The sequence below is a fragment of the Oxyura jamaicensis genome, chromosome 4 (genome assembly GCF_011077185.1).
Source record: "Oxyura jamaicensis isolate SHBP4307 breed ruddy duck chromosome 4, BPBGC_Ojam_1.0, whole genome shotgun sequence".
NCBI classification, from domain to species: Eukaryota; Metazoa; Chordata; class Aves; order Anseriformes; family Anatidae; genus Oxyura; species Oxyura jamaicensis.
The window spans coordinates 81,388,324-81,411,636 of record NC_048896.1 but is presented as its reverse complement, the minus strand read 5'-3'; the positions used below and the strand labels follow the sequence as shown (position 1 = coordinate 81,411,636).

The 23,313-nt window shown below is 38.1% G+C and overlaps 1 long non-coding RNA gene across 1 annotated transcript in view; it reads left to right on the top strand.

The window, feature by feature from the left end:
- The window catches only part of LOC118166684, a 32,764-nt gene extending 16,051 nt beyond the window's left edge, over positions 1 to 16,713 (top strand). Inside the window, exons 2-5 of the long non-coding RNA XR_004750665.1 lie at positions 1,295 to 1,412; positions 6,333 to 6,447; positions 15,867 to 15,931; positions 16,575 to 16,713. This is a non-coding gene — a long non-coding RNA (uncharacterized LOC118166684). The remainder of the gene's footprint in view (positions 1 to 1,294; positions 1,413 to 6,332; positions 6,448 to 15,866; positions 15,932 to 16,574) is intronic.
- Positions 16,714 to 23,313: the final 6,600 nt, after the last annotated feature.

Genomic DNA, 23,313 nt, shown 5'->3' with positions numbered 1-23,313 from the left:
AAAAAAAAAAAAAAAAAAAAAAAAAAAAGACATTACCCAATAAGGAAGGAAAGATATTCTTAAAAGTTCTAAACCATTGATTACTTAGCTGAGAAGAGATCCTAGCCCTTCATGAAGTGCCTGTGCAAAACTTCCCTAACACTAGTATACCTGGAGAAATTTGAGAGCTTGGTTTTCAGTCTAGAATTCTGTAAAGTTATAAAAACCATTAATGACCATGCTAACTACTGTATTTACACACTTTATTGGCCCACTCCACCCTTACCATCCAAAAACCCCCATTCTTTCTCATACCAGCATTGGAGAGAATGTGTCCCAGATGCTCCTGGAGTGTGTTGAGGTTATGTCTCTACCCACACATGGTTTCAGAGGAAAACCTGGACCCCAGGGTGTAGTGAGTGACAAGGACAGAGCTGGGCATGGTCACCGTACACAGACTGCAGACCTCAGCATAGAGCAAACTAACTTTGTGTAGACTTAGCTGACAGCACTTAGCATTGAACATGAATACGATGTGCATGATTTCAGTAAGAATTAATGCGAAATTTAATAATCTTATTCCTGAACTATAATCCTAGAAATGATTATAGGAATAAAAAATAACAAACAAACAAATAAATAAATACAGCACAACATAAGAAATTGTAAGATTTTACCATACACCTTCAGCATCCAGTGCCCTTCCTCAGGTACCCAGAACTCCTATGATCTTGCAAAGGGCAGGCCAATATGCCATGCTTAGTCTGCAAGTGAGAAGAGGTGCTAGAAGTCCCTGTATTTGCTATGGTTTGCTAAGCAGGGGGCTGCACAAGCTTATGTTGTCTTTTTTGCGTTACAACTCTCCTTCCACTGAGTCGTACTTGAGGAGCAAGTGGTGGTGAAGCATTAGCATGGGCTGCCCAGTCCTGGATGGAGTCCCCACCCCTGAAGGCATATAAGAGATGTGTAGAAGTGGCACTAAGGGATAAGTGTTAGTGATGTGATTCAGTAAGTCAGGTTGATAGTTTGACTTGATCATCTTAAAGGTCTTTTCCAACATAAATGAGTCTGTGATTCAATGATTCTATGACTGAACTATGTAACAGTTCTAACATGCTGAGGTGTGTGACCCCTCTTTACTTCTTGCTCTTAGCAATTTGGGCTGCGTAATACCTACATTTCTTCTAGATATTAACAGTGCAAACCCAGGTTTGTGTCTCATTGTAACACTGTATGAGGTTGTGGTTCTGGTGCTGAAGTATGCATAATATGTGCACTTGTAGGTGAACATACATCATGATTTAGGCCTCCCCAGAGATATCTGATGCTGCATCAGTTATGGGAGAAGAGCACTACTTGCTTAGAAAGACAGGTACAGTCACCTCCACCACTCCTTTGGTTCTGCATTCCAGACGTCCTTGTTCTATTCCAAGGTACTGTGAAGTTTTCTTTACAACCAAATGTTTTGATGTTCATTTATAGTTTCATATTAATAGCATATATCCCCTATCACTACTCCACATCTTGTCAGTGTGCCATAATAATAATAATAATGATAATAATAATTAAAACACACGCAAACACAAAACACCAAACCACACAGAGTAAGAAGGCAGCCCTTCTCTAACCCAGTGCATAACCCTTCTGCGGTTTGGGTCATGTGGTACCTGGATGCACTGGCTGTGCTTCTCCAGCTCATTCTCCACATAGTTAACACAAGGGGGCAACAGAAAATACAGTAGTATTTAAGAGTTTCTGAGGTGCACAATACATCTGAGTAGGAAAAAGTGATATCTTTGGATGTTAGAGATGCTGTGATGCATATACATTTTGCCCTGAGTTTCCATGTAGAGGATCTGTACTGCTCAAGCTCTTCCCTTTGTCCGTATTCTCTTAAATTGTTGTGTGCCTTATGTAGCAATATTGGGAAGAGATTAAATAGAACAAGTGGAATCCTCTCACATATGCATAATCCAGCATCTGTTTTGAAACAATTCTTTTCAAGCAATATATTTTGAATACCATGTTCATTTTATGAACATATTTCTTCACAGTTTTGTTATTCATTCAGCTAATATAAAACCAGTGAAAATAAGGACCAGATGCTCAGCTGGAATAAAATTTACACCAGCTGAAGATCTATCCAGAGTTACGAAAACCTCCTATGGTGAAACACAGATGAAAGTGTCAAGCCACAAAATGTTATTTCCTATCAGTCTGAAACCATGCAGAAAAACAAAGATATGCATGAGTTTGATGGAGAATTATAAATAAACGTTCACTTATTCAAGACATGTCATGAGCCATTTTTCATCTCCTGACAAATCTGAGATGTGTTTTAAGTCCCTAACAAAACCATGATGATTTGAGGCTTTGTAACAAAAGTTTTACATTGGATTTTTTTGCAGGTAATGGTCCGAGATTAATTTCACTGATTCTCATCTACTTCCCTACACTGAGAGTTTATTCTGTATACAGACACAGAATATATATGTGTATATATATGGCAAATACTGTTTGTTCATACTGCACATATAAGATCAGATAGGCCCAAAGTATGAAAAGGTTTTCAAATGAAATAGCTTAATCACTTCCATATTCTGCAGGTCTATTTTTGGCAATAATACTAGGCTCTGGTTTGCACATGTATTTATTTAATGACAGTCTCTGTTCTTAAATTGCCAATTGTATTGCTGATTTTCTTTTCATGGTAATAACCCAGTTCTTTCAGAGTCTTTGTATTAGCTTGTTGTCAGGGTTGTTGTTTTCTGTGTTGGTGAGGGTGGGGGTTCTTCCTTTTTTACCAAAGGTTGCATTCATCAAGCTGGAGAACAGGCAGTTATTATAGACATTTATTTATTTATTTATTTATTTATTTATTTTATGATTAAGCCCCATTCCTTCAAAGACTTATCCATGTTGCTTACTTTAGAGATGTGATCTGTCCCACCAAGACCAGAGGATTAGCATTAAGGACTGGTATAAATCTTATCAGTTTAAGAATTTAAATAACATTATATATATATATATGAATCTAAAGGAATTGATCTAGTGATAACTGTACATTAAACAAAGTGTACTTTCAATTATAGGAGGATTCATCTTGGGGTAAAGTTCTGTGCTGGGATTTACAAGGTTTGGGTCAAGACCTGATTCTTCCACAGACTCATGCAACAGCTTTGAGTAAATCACTGAGGTCCCGAAACCCAGAGACATTCAGCTTCCTAAATTCCCTGATTTGAAATTTCTCAGATTTAGGTGCCTAGATGTACTTGCATAGGTAGACAAAATACCTTGCAGCTGATTTCAGTGAGATAATTATGAGTACTACCCATAAAGAAGGAAAGTGGAAATGCACATCTGTACCCATGCTTCAATTCCTTACCTGTTAAGAAAAAGCAAGGCTGGATCCAGGTACAACCTGAGTCTGTCAGAGTAGGGTTCACTGCCTTTATTTTTAAAGATGTTTTCAGACACAATATTTTTACAGATATCTTTGATTATATTTTAATCTAGCTACTAGGAGCTCTGGTCATGCAAGTGGGCAATAAAGATAAAGATGAATAATGGTGAAATCAGTATTTAGCTACTCTTTAAATATGGTCTTGTAAGTATGTGCAAGCTATACTCTGTATCTGTCCACATTCATATACATTCAGCACTACTGAGCTGATTATACTATTTGTATTCCAGAGAACTGTGGGAGGCTAAGCAAAGTTTCATGAGTTCTCCCCACATATGTCTTCAGCCAAACATGAGTCAGAGCTGCACCTCTTATTACAATATTATTAGCATAAGTTTCTTTAGCAAAGTAGTAAATAATTCATAAGGAAATCTGCAAAAGCAAATGTTTGTCTTTTCCCCCACTTTCATTGGGTTTGGAGAGAATTGTTCACTTTCTTCAAATATTTGGTTTAAAAATGCACTAAAAGTACATTGTTTTCCACTCTACCTGGCCTGTGCAGTTTTTCTTTTCTGAGTAAAATGTTTGAAAATGTGGTGCAATAGAGAAAGCAAGGATAGTGTATAGACAACTGATGTTCTTAACCTATTCTTAAAAGAAAGCAGGGCATAAAAGATAGAGTGGATCTCACCTTGCAAGTACCCAGTGCCAGGTCTGCACTGTTTTTAAATGGATAATTTCCACTGAAGTTTTATCATAAGCTTGCACACTGGTTTAAAACAGCACTTTGACACCTGTGCTGCAGTTGCACAAAGCAGTGAAAGTCAGAGAGCAAATTCCTGCTCTACTGGACACTGTAAAAATTAAAGGGAAACACTGTTCACCAGAGTGCTTACAGTTTTATCCAGTTTCTCTTAATCTAATTTCTGCCAGTACCTAGCATTCAATTGTGATGCAGTACCTGTCAACATAATCATGGAAGAAAGCCCAAAATGTTGACTTAGAAGAGGTCTGTGTCCTCTAAAGGAAGAATGTTCTTACTTTTTGCAGAGTTTCAAAAGATTATCGCAGTTCCAAAGAGTAACGATGCCTCCAGACTGCTTAATTTGTCAACCTAACATATGTCCACCACTTCTGCAAGCCTCACACAACATGTCATCCTTCTGGGAAGGAAGAGGTGAGTGACACAAGCAAACTTTAAGGAAACACAGTGTGAGCAGATGGTGTTAATTCAAAAGTCAACTTATTTACCTAAATTTGGTTCATGTCAGGAGGGACAAACACAGAAGATGGTTGGGTCAGTGTGAACTGTCATTTCCTAGAGCAGGTTTTTCCAAACAGGGATGAATTTTTCCATTTTAGTTTGAAACATCAAGTTCAACTAAACCAGGTTTAACGACTGCCACATCTGAATGCGGGTCAAAGCTAGAAGATGAATTTTTTTCTGCCAGTGTGACAGCCAGTTTCAGACCAAGTTTCAGACCAACTTTTACATGCCAAATCTTCACAGACAGGAGAAACGTGAAGAATTTGGGGAGAGAAGGAGAAATTGAGTTAGTATCTTAAAAGATTAATGTGTTCACATTTCACCTGCGAAGATAAAGAACTTTTAAATGTTGCTAAAGCAAAAATAACTAATGGGAGAACATTTCTTAACCAAACAGAGTAATTCTATAATTAGTAGGTTTAAAGTCACCAGGGAGGTCAGTAGCCAAGGGAGGACTCCTCTCCTTTGATTTTAGCAGTTGAGAAGGTAAGCACCCAGCCTAGGTTGGGTGTCCATGTTCCCATGATGATTAACAAAGGAAAGGGACCATCTCCAGAAGCAATGTCTGAGACATGACTTTGGCTGGAACCACTCTTCATAAAGGTTCTGTTTCTTTCTGCTGACTCTGGAAGGGAACTAGAGCATTTTTCTTGCTCTAGTACTTAATTATTACATGGCCAAAAGCAAGACAAAGTATGTTTTACCCTCAATGGAAACTTTATATTCCAGTTAATAAAACAGGCTTATAAAAATACAATTTCCCTTCTGTATGTTCTCAGCCGAACTTCACGTGTCTTAGCTGAACCTCACAGCTTGAATCTTTGACAGCTTCTCTTCCATTGTAAGTTTGTACAGCACCAAGCACACTGCTATCAGACAAATAAAAAGAATAATAAAACTCAATCATGCTTGTATATATAGAAGGCCAATCAATGTAAACACAGGGTTCCTCTAAACAGGAGAAAAGCGGAAGCCAGATGGCATGAAATCATTGATAGCTGTTTCATAAACTTTTCCTGCAATCAAATCTAATTGAAATAACACTAGATTGTAGGCTTTAGCAGGTGGGCAGCACACACAGCTGTTTCTGCTAGATGATTTCCAAAGAATACATACATAAAACATTTCACAGGGACTGACATACGGGAAAAAAGGTTAGCCCAGATGGAATGCTCTCTTTCAGGCTTTATTTTACTGACAGATTTCTGAAGCCCGACTCCTTAAAAATATGAACAGGAGCTTTTTTTCTGATACTGTTGAACCGATTACAGTCATATATAATATGGTTCAGAGCTATGGCTTGGTCACGTAGTGCCTTCAGCTCCAATCTGTATTTCAAGGAAAGGCAGAGCAGAGAGGGACCTCCTATTGTCCAGTTTATTGCTTTGCACTGAGGTAGGATAAATATAACTGAATCATCTCTGAGATGTGTTTCTGTTTCATAAAAATTCCCCAAGGAAAGATTCCACCAGCTTCCTAGCTAGTTTATTGCAGGATTTCCTTGCAGTAAGAGTTAAATATTTTATTATATTTTATATCCTAACTTCTAGTCCAGTTTTTAATACCATTAAGCAAATGTCCACACAAGGTTAAGAAGAAATACTTGATGTCTTTCTTTGTTCGAACTGCTTACATATTGAAGACTCAATCAGTCATTTCTCCCCTTTCCACCCTTTTTGGCAGAATCCCACTGCAAGACGCACAGATGACCTGCAAGAACAAGGAAGATTTTCACCAAGGGTTCAAGCATCTGGCTATGGCAGGGTTTCCCATGGCTGACCAGAAATCTAATTCAAAGGTTTGATCTGAATTTTACTTTGAACTTTTGTTTGCATTGGGAACTAAAATAAAAAAAAAGAAAATGTGGAGATAGCAGGGAAAATTGGGAAAAAACAACTTATGTGGATCAAATGAAAGCCCTTGGAAAGGACAACAAACTGAAAGAAAATGTGTAGGTCATGGTGTGTTCTAGATGGATGACAGAGTAAGACTCCTACTGCTCAGCAACAATTATTCACACAACTCATGATCTTTAAATAAATATATAACATAAATATCAACATGGTCTTTTCTATTACTATTTGCATCAGAACCTGTGTTTTTAACACTTCAGTCCTAAGGATCAGAAGCTCTTTCTCTCTCAGTAAGACCAATTCAGGGAAAGGTAGCATAACTGAACAGTTACATTACATGTAAACTATGCTATTTAATAATGATCTGTTGGGCTACAGGAGTCCTTGTGGATACTCCTTTGAAAATGTTCATTCTGAGATGAACAGCAGCCAACCTCCCCTTCCTGCCCAGTATATTAGAAATATAATATATACTGGTAGTATATTAGTTAGGCCAGTAACAGAGAAGGGGAGAGAAGACATCATTATGTCACTACACAAAGTCCTAGTTTTAAATGCTAGGCATGACTGTGGCCACCCCAGCTCAGAAAGAAAAACATATAATGAAAGGCAGTAAGGAAGAGGTTTGAAATGGGTTCTGTCCAAAGAGATATTATACAGAATTGCACTTTTCAGCACAGGAAAAAAAAAAAAAAAAAAAAAAAAGAGTTTGTGGTTTATAAAACGATGAATGGCAAGGAGAAAGGAAGGGAATGATGGTTATTATATCTCATAAGACAAGAACATGGAGGCATCAAATGAAACTATGAGATTGCAGGCCTTACACAAAAAGTACATCTTCACATAATGCACAACCTGTAATGCCATTGCCACAGAATGCTTTGGAAGCCAAATTATAAATGGGCTTAAGAGAAACTCAAGGAATAAATGTCTGCAGTGGGTTGATAAAAATGGCAGTGTGGGTTGGGAGGTCCAGACCTGCAGAAGTGTCCCAGGGAGGTGCATCCAGGTGTTTTCTTTCCCTGCTCTCAGGATTCGTAGGAGTGTTCTGTAACCTCTGTCAAAGACCGGACACGGCGCCACACAGACCCTTGCTGCTTCTAATGCTGCTGTAAACACAGCCTTTGGATTACTCCAGAAATTAGGTACAGTCCTCCAGTGAACCAAATATTCTCCTTGGAGAGAGAGAAGGAAGAAGACAGCAGCAGCGGTGAGCAGCAGGAGCAACTGTGCAAAAGGTATCGAGAATCAGCCCTGGGGTGATATGACTCTGCAAGAAATCAATGAGTATGAAGCAAATGCTTTTAAAGGCACCCATCTCAGCTCTGTGACAGACAAACCAGGAACACTGAGAAAGTATCATTTACAAAAGATCCAAAAGAAACAGTTGATTCCCTGCAGGGGAGAAAACAAAGTGTTTACAAAGACACAGAACAGTAAATCATCAAAGTGTTCTTTTGAAAATATTTCAAAAGTAATGTTCATTCCTACATTTATATGGAAGACACAATAAAGATAGGAAAAAGATACAGCCCTTGCCTCCTTGCCTTTAAGGGCATTTGGGCTGAAGCAGATATATCATGTCAAGTAACAACAATAGCAAAGCATCAATGAGGTAAAGGGAAGGTTCTGCAAGAGAAGCAGGGGCATGAGAATTATATGCAAGTATATATTGTTATTTTGGATTAATGGGAAAAATATTAATCAGCTTGTTTATTGACTTTGTCTCTTTATTTGTCTTAAAATGAGGCTACTTATGGGGTCTATTCTGAGTGGTCTCATGAAGGCTGATTATGGGAATGGGTTTGTAGGAGGCAAAGGACTGAAGACAAAAGGAGAAATGAAAATAGAGAACAATAGACGTAGAAACAGGTGGGACATTGTACAGATCCGCACACCACTTTTAATAATAGCTAGTTCTCATATAGAGCTTTTCAAGCATAGATTCTGAAGTGTTTGAAATTGGAGTCTGAGTCAATTTCCTCATATTGAAACTGGATAAATGATTTGCTCAAGGTCACTCAGGAAAAAAAAAAAAAAAAAAAAAAAAGGCACCATACACCATATTCAGGCAGAGGATTCACAGCCCCTGAATACCTGAATACTAGTGTCATGCTGCCCACAAACCAAGTTCATCAGCTTGGACCTGTCAACTGTGGCATGAAGGCAATGTATTAGGAACGAATTTATCAACTGTTCTCTATATAAAAGGCATGCTGAAATACCATATCAGCCCATTTGTAGGGAGAATTGTCATTTTAAATGCACAAATTCTGTTGTCTCCCAAACCATACAGAATGGCTCCAGGCCTGAAACTAGTGTCTGAGGTATTCTTCCTTCTAGTTATTCCTTGTTATAATTGATTGTTTGTATGAGCAGAGAAACTGTTAAATTTCTCACAATACATATTAGCACTCCTGAAAAAAAAAAAAAGAAAAAAAAAAGAAAAAACAACATCAGTTCTTTATTACAGGTGAAGTTCAAGATTTCAGATTTTTTTTTTTCAAATAGTGATGGACAAGCTATGATGATAATACTTAATTGTCATCACCAAAATGTTATTTTTTAACCAGATAGTTAATATGACTGGTCTTTTATTTGTCATTCCTTCCAAATAACACAATTATATTGTATCTCAAAATGTAGCATCTTCAAGGAAGAAATAACTGTTTTATGTGGCTGGACCACGAACATTTATGGCAATAATATTACCTTAATCCCTTGCCCTACTACAATGGAATTTCTGTTTGCCTACTTCATTGCAAACTACTCAACAGCTGCGCTGCAGATGTAGTCACACATGCATCTGCAATTGCTGTCTCTGGTCTTCCATACCTTGGGAGATGATCCTGCTTGTTTTTTAGAATGAAATCTTGCCTGTTTTAGGTCTACTAACTTTAAATGAGCCAAATAAAATGCATATGAATAGATCTACAACTAGTAGCAAACATTGTTTAAGGTACATTGCGTATAGAACAAAATGATTTAACGGTAACAATTTTAGTATTTATATCTGTTTTACATCTGTTGCTCTTCTTATAATGGAACAGTTTATTAGAGGGTATATTTTCATAAATATGAAATTTCAATGGCTTGAAATATTTGCTTTAACATCAAGAACTAGTAGTAGGAATTTTCTCTGCTGAGCTAAGTATCGCACAAAATTGTTTTGACCAACATGTATCATCAAAGTCATCATCATCATCGTGATTCACTGCTAATCAGAAAACAAGTGGCTGCAGCACCATGCTGCAGACGTGAAATGCACAAACTGTAGAAGACCTATTGTAAGGAGCAACAATGATTTTCCCTTTGTGATTATCAAAAGGTAATTCTAATGTCTTGACTAATGAATTCCACCCCAGCTGTGCATGATCTTATAATTACATGGTTCAGGCTCCACATCATACAGTTTATCCAGTGAAATTTTACAGTGATTCTGACTGTAACTCACTGGAGTATTTGCTTAAAATCAGGTGTATTGAGTTCCCAATGGAACCATCTTCAGTTGCTTTAATGGGTATCAATATATACACGATCATTCCCATATTTACATTTAGGCAGATTCTGGCACTAGTTTGATGAATAAAGATCATATTGTGGAAACCAATTGCTGTATTTGGAATTAATGTATTGATTTCTGCTAGAAGTGGTTATTTAACACATCATGTCAGTGGCATGAGACCTTATTTCAGCACACACAATGTATAGTCTAAAGAGAAAAAAATCCAATAAAGCAACCCCACAGAGCTAATAGTCGGTAAACTATACTGTATATAAATATTTCTAATCAATAACCAATTTTTTCTCTAAAGGCTATGGTTTATCATATCTTTCTGGATTCTTGTTTTTCCATCATGTTTCCAGCAAAAGTTCTCTCTCTGCGACAAAACACAGGAATAATACATACCCATGCATCAGCCATTTAGCTGTTAACAAACAGAGATAATGGCCATTGGGAATGTAAAAGCTAGACTACTTGGCTGCTCTGATAAATGAAATCCAGGAGTAATGAGTCACGCTAGATGTGATTCTTTAAAAAGAAACATTGGCAAACTCTCAGATTTTAAAATAACTTTACTGAGATCAAGTGGAGCTGTCTTCAGCCATGATGAAAAAGCTAAAAATGAGTATCTGACTGTGCAGATAATTCCAGCAGCCTGGCAGCATTCATTTGCAAAGCAGCCTAGCCTGATAAGATGCTCACACTGATGCTAATACGAGCTGGATGGTGTGGATACATATTGCATAATCGCTGCATACATGGCACCTTCATTCATACAGAGCCGTCTGCGGTTATCAGCTTAGAGAGATGATAATGTGCGTGCCTGTGAGCCAGCCTCTGCACTGGGTTTTGGTTTCCTCTGCAGTGCTGGCAGACTGCAGAGTGCTCACTTTCCTGAGCAAGAAAGGCCAAACACCTCTTCCCCTGCAATTCTAGCCTTGTCTGTACCATATTAGCAGTCAAAGGGATGGAAAGTGAGTCTTCTTCAGAATATACAAAGTACACAGGTCTTGACCCAGATTTGCAAGCTCTGTTTGTATGGATAGTATCTGAGAAACTGATTGCGTACATATTTTTTTTTTTTTTTTTTTAGTGTCCTGTTTGCTTCCCTTAGTCAGAAGTAAAAGTCAAGATTTTCATTAAGTTTTGTGGTTTTGCTCCATTTGAATGTCTACCAAGCCCAACCACTTCTCTGCAAGTTTTAAAAATATTTTTTGAGTATGATGCTGTTGCTGGAGGAAATGCTATTTTTCATTTCTATGTACCTCATGACAGCTCATCCCCAAGTTGTCTGTGATTCAGGTACATCTAAAAAAAATATTAGAATAATATAACATTTCTCATCTGTCTGCAAAAATAGTGCATGCAGAAGTTTACTGCCAGAGAAAGACCTACATAACTTTCTGGTTCAACAAGAAAATCTCAAAAAAAATGAAGTTCAGGGCTATAGGAAAAAAGCCTACCTGTCATATCGTATATCCTTTAGGCTTTGAGGAACCACACATTAACCAGTAGAGGCAAAGCAGTGAGCAGAAACAAATAAAGTGAAAAATCCCAGACACATTCCAGTTTCGTCACAGTGGATTTCTTACAGAGTTCTCTTCAGGCAGACTTTCTTTTGACTCCTAACTAAATGATCATTGCTAGATGAAGTCAAAGTTTGCACTTCAGTGCTTTGCTTCATCAGCGTACAATGCAAACCACTGACACTGCTGGCTGAAATAATTTTATTAGGCAGCAGAGAATTTTTCAAATGCTTAAATTAAAATTGCAACTGTTCATAGTTTTTTTTCAGTATTACATATACATATATTTTGTATCAGTAAAGAAGTTCTAGTCACACAGTAGTGCTGGACAGTGTTGTGCAAAATACTGGTATTTTAAAGATACGTCCCACTACAGAGATTCATTTGGGAAACACAGGTGAATGACGTATAAAATGCAAAGCAGAAATGTCACTGATCACTGATATAATTATTATATTCAGGAGCAAGCAAAGATTCAGTTTTACTGCCAGGCAAGTTTGCAATACGTTCATTTTATCTAGGCTACTTCTGCTTTCTCAGCAGAAAATTCACATTAAATAACATTAAGCAGAAAAGAAGAGACTACAGAATAGTGGAGTTCTCTGTAAAGGTTTTATCACTGGGAGACTGGGTTGCCTGAGTTATTCATTAGTTGGAATATGGCAGATTTTTCAAAGGGAAACAAAAGATAGCAGAAATAGCATTATTGAAATACTCTTGTATTGGTTTTTCATACATATTTCTCTAGATTCCTTTGTTGTTATGAGACCAATCGCACAGATCACAAAGGAAGAAACCAATGCATAATCAGCACATTAACTTCTGGAGATTGCCTCTGAAGGGTCTGATTCAGCCCTGCTGAAATTAGTAGGAATCTTTCATTTGATTTCACAGAATTTTAGATTTAGTCATTAAGATTAATTCATTAAGATTGTTCTGAAGTCTAATAGTCAGGACATTACACAACTATAAAGAGTTCTCTGCATCCTTTTGTAAAGCCAAGAGTGACCCCTCTGCATGACTATAAAGAAAACAGTATGATCACCAGATATCTGAGTGAATATTTTAATGGCAGATCAGAGGCATCTCCTGTGCCTCTGCCTGAGACACTACCCATTGTCCTCAGAGGGGAGGCAGGAGAGAGGATATGAATGTTCTTTTCTTTTCAGGGTCCTTGCTGGATACAGATACCTTTTGGTAACTGTTGCTCAGTTGGCTAGTTTTTGAGAAATGTCCCCAGCGAAACAGATAGCAAACTGAGAGCAGAGTGAGGGTGAAACAATCAAAAGTGCAAATTAATCAATATAAGGATTTTTAAACATATATCTATAATCTATCACGAAAAATGGATAATGCAATTCTAAGATACATCAGGCACATTTTGGATGAGATAGTCCTTTTGTAGGTTTGGAGGAAATGCTGACATGTCATTGTGTCCTAAGAACAGAAATATTAAAAATGAATTGTAAGGCTATCTCAGCTAATGGAATACAAACATGATTAAATATGAACACAGTCCTGGAATTACAGAAAACAAGAATTGAAAGTAACTCAAGGAGTCATCCAGTCATTCTTTTACTCTGAGACTGGATGAGCTCTTGTTATGTAATTCCTGACAGGTATTTTTGCCCAAACTGCTCTTAAACATTTCTCAGATGGGGTTTCCAGAGCTGTCTGGACACCTCTCCAGTTCATTATTCTTTGTATACTTTCTTATGCTTGCAATTGCCTTGCTGTAATTTAAGAGCATCTGTTCCTATCCAACAGGCAGACACAAGGAAGAACTCATTCTCTCACTCATCTAAGGACTGTTATTTAAAATTCTAGTCTTCTGATCTTTGGACCAAAATATCCAACACCTTCATTTTTCCTCATGTGTCCCTCCTTAGTCTTTATCATTCTCACTGCTGTCCTTTGGTCTCTCTCCAGCTAACATGCATCTTTCTCCAGCACCCAAGCTGGCCACAGGACACATACTGAAGACATAACCTTACTCAGAAATCTTACTGTTACTTAATGAGTATACACACATGTATTTGTTTGCCTTTTTAACAAGTACTTATTTTCTTTCTTTTTATGGAGAGTTATTTTAAACCCCAGTTCATTTCTGGAAATATGCTGCCTTCCCTTCTGCTTTTTGTGCAGTTCATTATTCCTGCAAAAAGGCAGAAATTTTCATTTTTTTTCCTTATTGAATTGCATTCTATTTTTCCAGACTATTTATCCAATTTATCAACACTGTTGTAATTGTAATCCTTTCTTCTCAAACACATATTGCCCAACTGGTGAACTTAATACATGTTTTCTCCACCCTGTTTTGCAAATCACAAAGAGAAACATTGCATAGTGTTCAGGACAATTCCTGTAAACACCCCCTCACTCCATCCTTCAAATTTAATCACGAATTAGTAACACCTACTCTTTTAATACACTTCTTTCCAGTGAGTAATGTACTCATCTAATAATTGTTTTCATCCAGTCCACATTTCCTAATCATGCATCTGAAGGTACAGATGTGTATTTAATTCAAGATATGAGACATCTACCAGTTTTTTCCTACCCAGAAGGCCTGTTATCCCATCACTGTACAATCATTCCTTTCTATCAAAGTTCATATTTCATAGCATAAAATGTATGTGACTAAAATTAGTTCTGAGATAACCTGTAAAAGGGCAATCAAGGGGAAAGACAAAACATTACAAAATAACAACAACAACAAAAAAATCTAAATCCACGGTTTACTCCCCTGTATTCATGTTTTCACAATAATTGCAGACTCTAAGTTATAATACCTTTCCTCATCATCAAACACTTTTTGCTTGTCAAAGCAGACGATGTATCTATTTAACACCTCTTGGTCTGGCAAACTCTCTGAAGATCACAAACTGGTCCAGAAGACTTCTGGAAGATCATCACCTACAGAAAGTGATGAGCTAACTACTAGTTTTAATATAGTACAAACCTGGCCCAGGTTAGTTTTATAAAAATGGTGATAGCTGCCCAAAGCATGGCTATGAAGAATCCCCTGGAAAATACTCTCTTTATAATGATTGTCTCAATACAGTTCAGTTCTAAATGTCCACAACAGTCAAAGTTCCTCTGATGTTAGGCAGAGGACTGTAAGGGATGTGAAATGTTCTTTCTCATCATCAACCTGTTGAGATTTCATCTAATCAGGCAAGCTAATGGAACATAGATTTTGTTGAACTGTAACACTTTCCAAATGAACAAGCAGAAGTCAATAGCTGGCTGCTAGCTCATGAAGGGAAACTATGGCAGCAAGAAAAATTGTGCACCTCACTCAAATGGCTGAAACATTATTATCCAAAGCTTCTCTTAAACTCTTGAAAAATGGTCAGAAATTCTAATGAATAGATTTTTTTTTTTTTTTAACAAGTGTTTTTCCAACTTAGTTAAAACAACAGAAAAAACATTAGTCCTTTTGATACCCATCCTAATGTCTGGGAGTGGTGAAATAAAAATGTTATTTAACCATTTTAAACCTTTAAAGAAGCTTGACTTCAATGTAGGGTCCAAAATTGCAAAGACTACGCTGAAGACTGTGTGTAAGTCCCAATTCAATGTGATGAGGTGACATGGTGCTACTTAGTGATGTAAAACTGGAAGTGGGTGTTCCATTTCTTTTTTTTTTTTTTTTTTTTTTTTTCATCACAAGTGATGGATCCATGCAAGTAAAACATAGAAATTTCTTGGTGGAGGGCTGAGAAGGGAAAGAAACAGACCATGAGTTTGGGAAATCTAAGCCAGCACTCACTGACGAAAAAAGTATTGGAGGACAACTTGTCAGCAGGTGTCATCCCATGGGTGGCAAGAGCTACACTTGAGAGCTCTGAATATTCCCTCTGTTTCCTGTCATCTGTTAAAGCAGTTAAACTTGAAATGTATATTGGGAAATCCTACCCCATACCACTATTCATGAGAGTAGCCCATATATTTATCTTTGAAGATAAGTCCTTAAATCTCTTAAAAATACCTCATAGTCTTTGGAGATACCTGTAAATACTGAAATATTTGTGTCAATACTTTTCCTACATTCCATGAACAACAATCTGACATAAAGGTGCAGTGAATATGCATTTTGAGGAGGTGTCCTAAGAAGACGGTCCTCTACCTCTGGCTTTGCCCAAGTGTCCACATATCTGGTGCTGGGTCAACAGGTTTTTAATGGTAGCCCTCCACAGTCTCTTGGTTACTTCTGTTTGAGTCATCACAGCTCCTCAAAGCTGCCTCTATGTCACTTCTGCTCTGTCCATCATCTGCATGGGCTCTGATCTGCTCCTAATCTCAGCAGTGTTTTCTGCTTTTAACACAGTGACAAGAACAAGGGCTATCCTCATGACTGGATGAAACCTTCTTTCCCACCCACACCTTCACAAGGTAATAGCTTTAGCTGACATACATTTGATATTTGTGTCTTTATTTATTATCAAAGAGGGTCAGTAGTATGCAGTTAAGTCCAACTTTCAGGTCATGAAGCATAAGGGTAAAAAAAAAGGGGGGCTCTGTACATCCTGACATATAACTGCTCCATATGAATACTGAGAAATAGAAATACATAAATATTTTAGAGATATTTGTAGTCATCTGAAACAGTGCATCCACATTGCAGATATAAATCAGGCTAGGTTTCAGAAAAACTTGCTATTTTCTCTTATGTTTTATTCTCAACTTCTTCACTTGCTCAGTACTTTTGATTAAAGTTGTTTTTTTTTTTTTCCACACTTCTTTCCCAAATTTATTTCCCACTCTCCTGAACTGAAAATAGTGCCAAAAGTCATAAGATTTGGAGTTTGTCCACAAATTTTTGGATGAAATTTCAATTGACTTACCTCTTTTTCATATGCAGATTAAGCTTGCATTAAAAAAGTTTATTTTCTTTTTCTCTTTTCCTTTTTTTTTTTTTTTTTTTTTTTTTTCTATGGGAAGTTCCCATTGCTGAGAAAAAGGGCCAGTATTTCACAGAACAGAAACCCTGGAAGTGAAGATATTTTGATTAAAGGTCACTACCATGTTTTCACAGACTTTCCTCAAACCTCCCTTACACTAGAAGCCAGGCAGTTTAGCTAAACACAAGGTCTCCTCTGCAGTTGTCTTTGTTGTTGAAGGTACAACCCAAACCTCCACAACTGAGGGGGTCCACCATATCTTCTGGGCTAGTGAAGAAAGTCTGTTACAACACACAGCTTGCAATTTTGCTTTTTTTTTTTTTTTTTTTTTTTTTAACAGGCACAGGTCCTCCTTTTCCAAAGAAAATGTCAACAGTGATAACAATGTATGTAGAGAAGAACCTCCACTTTCTGATGAGCATAATGGTAATTAGGACCACATACGACAGAAGCCTTAAGAAAGGAAAAGATGTCCCTCCTCACTTTTGAGGTCTTTTAGATCCATGACACATTTCTGCAATTAGTGGTAGTGGAGTACAAATTACTTTGGTTGAAAGTAGGTCAATATACCACTAATGTTGCTGGTCTGTCTTTTGTTGGTGGTAAAGACGTTCTTGATTTTCAGTAATGTTACTTTATGAGAGATAATATAGAGAAATCAGAAGTACTCTTGTGATTGCTGGTTACTGTACCACCAGCATGGTGCCTCTGAACAGATATATTAAACTTTATTTATTTATTTATTTATTTATTTATTTATTTATTTTTCCCCCAAGGGTAATATAGTTGAAAACAACTTTCTATATATCAGATGTTGACTCTTGTGGAATTATAGCAAGCCATGATAGATTTTAACATTTAGTGGGCCAAGCTGAAAATTTATGCTGGTGAACCTATACTGTGAAGATTCAAAGAAGTGAGACATTACTCACTCTTAGTTTGGCCCCATAATATTAGACTATTATTCAAAAAAGGCAAAAATGTATGTCTAGGCTGGGGTATCATGACAAATTAGAAGGCAGGGATTGCCTTTGGGAGTGCTTATTATTCTTCCTTTTAGCCAGTTCCAAAGTCTTTGTAATTTATTCTAGGAATCACAATCACACTCTACTCCTCTCAGTTCTTTCCCAAATGATTCTTCACTGCAGAAATACGAGGTACCTTTTTTAGTTTTGTTTTAGGCTGACAAGTTCTTTTTGCTCTTGACAACTGATGACATATATAATAACAACAACAAATCTCTAAGACAATTCTCCCACACTCCCTGTTTTGTTGACCAGCCCTTGAGGAATACAGGAGAAGAGTTAAGAATATAAAGTGGTTTGACCACATAGCAGCAACCCTGGTTTCATTTGCTTCTGAGGCTGTTTTTCAGTGTGCCTCTCATGGGGGCCCTGCAAACAGGTCCTACAATACCAAGAAAGACTCTCTCTAAACCTAATATTTAATTTACACAGTGTGTCCAGTCCACATGGGCCTTTGAAAAGAGAGGTATCACAGACAGGCTGACTTTAATGACAGTGTCTCTCTGGGGAAAAAAAAAGAAACATGAGGACTTCCACTTATGGTCTGGAGAATCCTACAAAGAGGAAGTAGTGAAAAATAATTAGTAAGTCCTTTTGTGCCCAGAGTTACTTTTTTTTATAAATTTTAAAGTGTTATTTATGGCTCCCTCCTCTCTGAATGCTTTGTTTATTTGCAATGGGTCTTTCAGCTAGCACTGTTTGCTATCTTGTTTGAGGTTATATCAACAGTCTGATAGAGAAATGCATGCCTGTAAGTGTCAATGCCTTTCTTGGCAACATATTCAGGTTTCCTTAGGATCAAGTCATCCTACAAACTTTAGTTGCTATTACTTCAGGCAAAGTTTAAAGAGATCTGTCATTGCACTAAAAAAGGCTCTAATACAGAACTAAATGACACCACCAGAAATGTTGCTGAAAGCAGAAAATGAAAAAATATGCTCTATGGTATATCTTCCTTGTTAAAGATGGAGAACATCTGAAGAGATGATTTTTACTTTTGGCAAAAAAGGATCGTACACTATTCTGTTGAAAATTAGCACATCTTAGCTTCTCAGTCTGCAGCCTGTTAAGAGTTCTGGGTAATGTAGTCTAAAATGTAAAGGCTTCAACTAACTTTAAAACTCCTCACAAAAACCATTGAAAACGTTACTTACAAAAAAAAAAAATCATATGAAGAGGGTAAAAGAGAATGTGCATCCTCTGAAGCAGCTGTTGGGTATCACAGAAAACTCATCTGGTTTATACTGACAAAGGTAGTCCAATATGTCATATAGAATACAACAAATATAAAAACCTGTTCAGGTTTCTTTTTGTTGGATTCCTCAGGATGCTAGCAGATATTCACATTTGCAATCACTTTAAAAATTATAGATGTAGATAAATTATAGTAAATGAAATCTTAAATAAAAGTTGAAAGAAGAAAACTGTTTTCCAGACATTTGTTGCTTTCCACATTAAAGATGTTTTTAAATATTTGTATGTTTTTTATGTGTTTTACATGAGCCAAGACAAACTTTTTTTATAACCTCAGCTGAAATCCTCTGCTTTCCAGGTAACTTCAGATTGCTTATGAATGTAAATTGCAAAGGTTTGTTACAGAGATGCCATTAACTGTTACTGTAAGTTTTGTTTCAAGATGGGCCAATACCCTCAGAATTTTTTAAATGCAAAAAAAATATATATATATAGTTTAAAGGTACTGTCATTTTATATTAAATATCTGCAACAGGTTTAACAGCTGAAACTCATGGGATTATCCAGCTTTACAATCCCTGCTGAGTAAGATGAGCTAGGAGAAAGCTTTGTTTCTGATGGAAAAGGTGCCACCATAGCCCCCCAAATCAAACACATTAGGATTTATGTTCTTGCCTCTAAGCTAAATGGTCACTTGCTGCACTACATAAACAGCAAGGAAAATACTCTTTTGGCAGATGCCCTGACCTGCATGAGTGGAAAGCTACATGAAAGCTTCTGAGAAAGGCCTGATTAAAGCTGAACACATAGAAATTTTCCCTTGGAGGTTGGTGGTGTCAGCAGTTTTGGATAATCTTTGTCATATTAGTGGCATTTGTATTGTATTAGTGAGTTCTATAGCTTAATTCAACATTAAAAATACTAGCACAATGTGAGTGGCTATCATTCTGCATCTGACATCTCTATCCTGCAATGGACTTTTAAAAACCATTAACGTAATAGTTAGTATAAGAAAAAATATTCTGATAAATAAAGCAGGGGTAAAAAATAAAATAAAATAAAATAAAATGGGGGGGTGGAGGGCAAGTTTTAAAAAGAGCACTAAAACCAAACAAGACTCAGATATATTTGGGGGAAAAAGAAAAGGAAAAAAAAAAAAAAAAAGGAAACTTTTTTTTTTTTTGCCATTGAGTGGTACATAGAAGTACAGGCTTTTGTCAAATTGTCTGCTGATTTCTTTCACTCTTCCCAGAGCTCATAAAAGTCTATGCAATATGACCTGAGTTATGGAATGGAACATACACTTATTAAATTTGCAGCTGACATGAAGCTAGGAAGGACTGTGAGTAAATTGGAGGGTAGGATTTGAATTCAAAAATCTTCTTGACAGGTTGGAAGAATGGGCTGAAAAGAACAAGGTGAAATTCAGTAGAGACAAATGCAGCTCTCAAGCAGGCGTTCTCAGCTGTGGAAACTGAAGATAGGGAACTGGTCAGATAGGCATTGTGCAGCTAAACATAAGGGCTTATTGAGAACGGAAGGTGGTGTTCAAGTCCCCCTAGGTATGCCCCAGGTTTGCAATAACCTTCTGGCAACAACCTTCTAGAAAGTTGCAGACCAGCTGGAGAATATTCCAGAGACACGATAACAGTCAGAAGACAAGGTAGCATTGCGCCAGGATCAAAGAGGCCTAAAGAAAAGGATGATGAGGGTTATGATAACATTTTCAAGTGTGTATAAGGTTGTTGTGAAAGGATGAGGAGCAACATCTGGTACTCATTGCCACAGAGTATGGGACAAGAAGCTAGTGGTTTAAATTACTAGAAGAAAAATGCAAGTCAGACTTCATGGAAAGTACTGCAAATGTAGAGATAGAAAATCAGTATAAAGGTTTTACTGATGAAGGCCAGAGGATCTCTAACATTAGAGGTCTTTAAGGACATCATATTGTTGCAAAACAGCCTGTCCTAACAAATCCCTCTCAGAAGCGACTATTCTGGGGAAATGGACTAAATGTTCTCCTGATACCCTTCACAGTTGTATCCATCCATGGGTCTATGAATTACAAGAGACCACGCAAATATTAATGATTAGGTAATGCTGCATTACTTCAAGGGAAGTGCAGCATGTCTCAGGTTTCAGGAACCAATGACTTTTGAATGATGCACAATTATTTAGAAGTATGTAATACCAGAATTTCTGGTATCTTTTAACCACTGGCTCTGCAGTCATTCCCTCTGAAAATATAACCCAGTTTTTTATTCTCTTGCTATCAATCCTCTATCTTTTAAATAGCTGTAACTCAGCACTATCATGAGGCTTCATTACTGAATAGCTTATACTGCATACAGAATCACAGAATCACAGAATTTCTAGGTTGGAAGAGACCTCAAGATCACCGAGTCCAACCTCTGACCTAACACTAACAGTCCCCACTAAACCATATCCCTAAGCTCTACATCTAAACGTCTTTTAAAGACCTCCAGGGATGGTGACTCCACCACTTCCCTGGGCAGCCCGTTCCAATGTTTAACAACCCTTTCGGTAAAGAAGTTCTTCCTAACATCCAACCTAAAACTCCCCTGGCGCAACTTAAGCCCATTCCCCCTCGTCCTGTCACCAGGCACGTGGGAGAACAGATCAACCCCCACCTCGCTACAGCCTCCCTTAGGTACCTGTAGAGAGCGATAAGGTCACCCCTGAGCCTCCTTTTCTCCAGGCTGAACAAGCCCAGCTCCCTCAGCCGCTCCTCGTAAGACTTGTTCTCCAGGCCCCTCACCAGCTTCGTAGCCCTTCTCTGGACTCGCTCAAGCACCTCCATGTCCTTCTTGTAGCGAGGGGCCCAAAACTGAACACAGTTCTCGAGGTGCGGCCTCACCAGAGCCGAGTACAGGGGGACGATCACCTCCCTAGCCCTGCTGGCCACGCTGTTTCTTATACAGGCCAGGATGCTGTTGGCCTTCTTGGCCACCTGAGCACACTGCTGGCTCATATTCAGCCGACTGTCAACCACTGCTCCCAGGTCCTTCTCTGCCTGGCAGCTCTCCAACCACTCATCTCCCAGCCTGTAGCTCTGCTTGGGGTTATAGCGCCCCAGGTGCAGGACCCGGCACTTGGCCTTGTTGAACTTCATGCAGTTGACCTCAGCCCATCGGTGCAGCCCATCCAGATCCTCCTGCAGAGCCTTCCTACCCTCGAGCAGATCGACACACGTACCTAAAATCCCGGATGAAAGGGGTTATAAAACTGCAAGTAACTATTCCTTATCTATTATGACCATGGTTCAAGGAATGCTAGTTGGTTCCAGTTTTGTTAAATAGCACTTGTTCCTTTATATTAAGAATATGAATTTTGGATAAAGTTGAAAACCAAATTCAACTCTTTTTGATCTTCAGAACAAAAATGTTCCCAGCACTATGAATTCAAGGCTGTGGCATGAAACACTTTGCAAGGATTAGCAGCATGTAGACCAGAGAGCTGGAGATCCCTCACTTCTGCAGTGATGGAGCCATAACTCCTTACTTGTCAGCTGCCTCCTCTCTTGTAACAACCTTCTACCCAGAGCAAACATGTGCCACAGTGCACATTTGAGCAGCTGTGACCTGTACTGGAGGTCAGCTGCATTCCCAGGAGCCCATGAGAATTAAAAGGCGGTGTGATCTCATCCTCCCCACCTCACAGTGTGGTCTTGTGAGCCCCAGCATCACCCCATCATTCTGCTATCCAACAGATCTCTGCACTGCACACCTGTTCTTGACACTAGTATTTTGTCACCTACAAGAGTTGCATTCACTCCACAGATCCAAGTGCAGGCATGACTGTGACACAGATAAAACAGTTTATTTTCTTTATCTGTCAGTCTTAAGGCTGTAAAAGTGCTTGAAATCTGTATTATATATGACGCAGAGCACTTAGTTACTTTTGTGGTATTTATAGCGAGAAAAGCTTAACCTTTAGAGGAAACTAAACCAGATAAAAATGTAAGACAGGCCCAAACTGACACCCGTGTGCTTTGACACAGACTAGAGTGATGATTTGGCCTTCCTGAGGCTGAGACCTAGAGTACCGAGGTAGGTTCCTCAATTCCTTATTCAATGTTTAGGCAGAATAAATTACATTCTAGAAGTCTTTAAAATAATCAGCACTTCCTGCAAAGAAAATCCCTAAGGCCAAAACATGGAACAGGGATTAGCCTATAACAACACAGCAGGAAAACTCTGAGAATACAGTCATCTCCTAAAGACAGCCGTTTTCAGGTGCCTGCATCTGTTCAGAATTCATTGAAGCAAAGAACCTGTGACCTTTTCTAAAGGAAGCTGAATGGAAATGGCTTACTGTTTTATTTTGCAAGTGGGGGTAGTGACAATATTCCCCTTTTCTTTGGTTGCCTCAGGGCAGTCCAGTACTAATATACAAGTAGGGCAGATGCTAACTTGTTCTCAAAAAAATTGCCAGTGAAGACAGCAAAATGCAACTTCATCTCCCACACCACAACAGAGAGCACAACTACTCCCAGCCTCTTTCACTTGAAGTCATGGCTCTGTGCTACTCTGGCAGTCTTAGAGGAGCCTCTTTGAGCAGGCTACTTGCCTAAAGCTGGCTTTGGCTCCACTGCACTTCAGGGTTGCTAACATAAGCAATACGCAATAAGGTT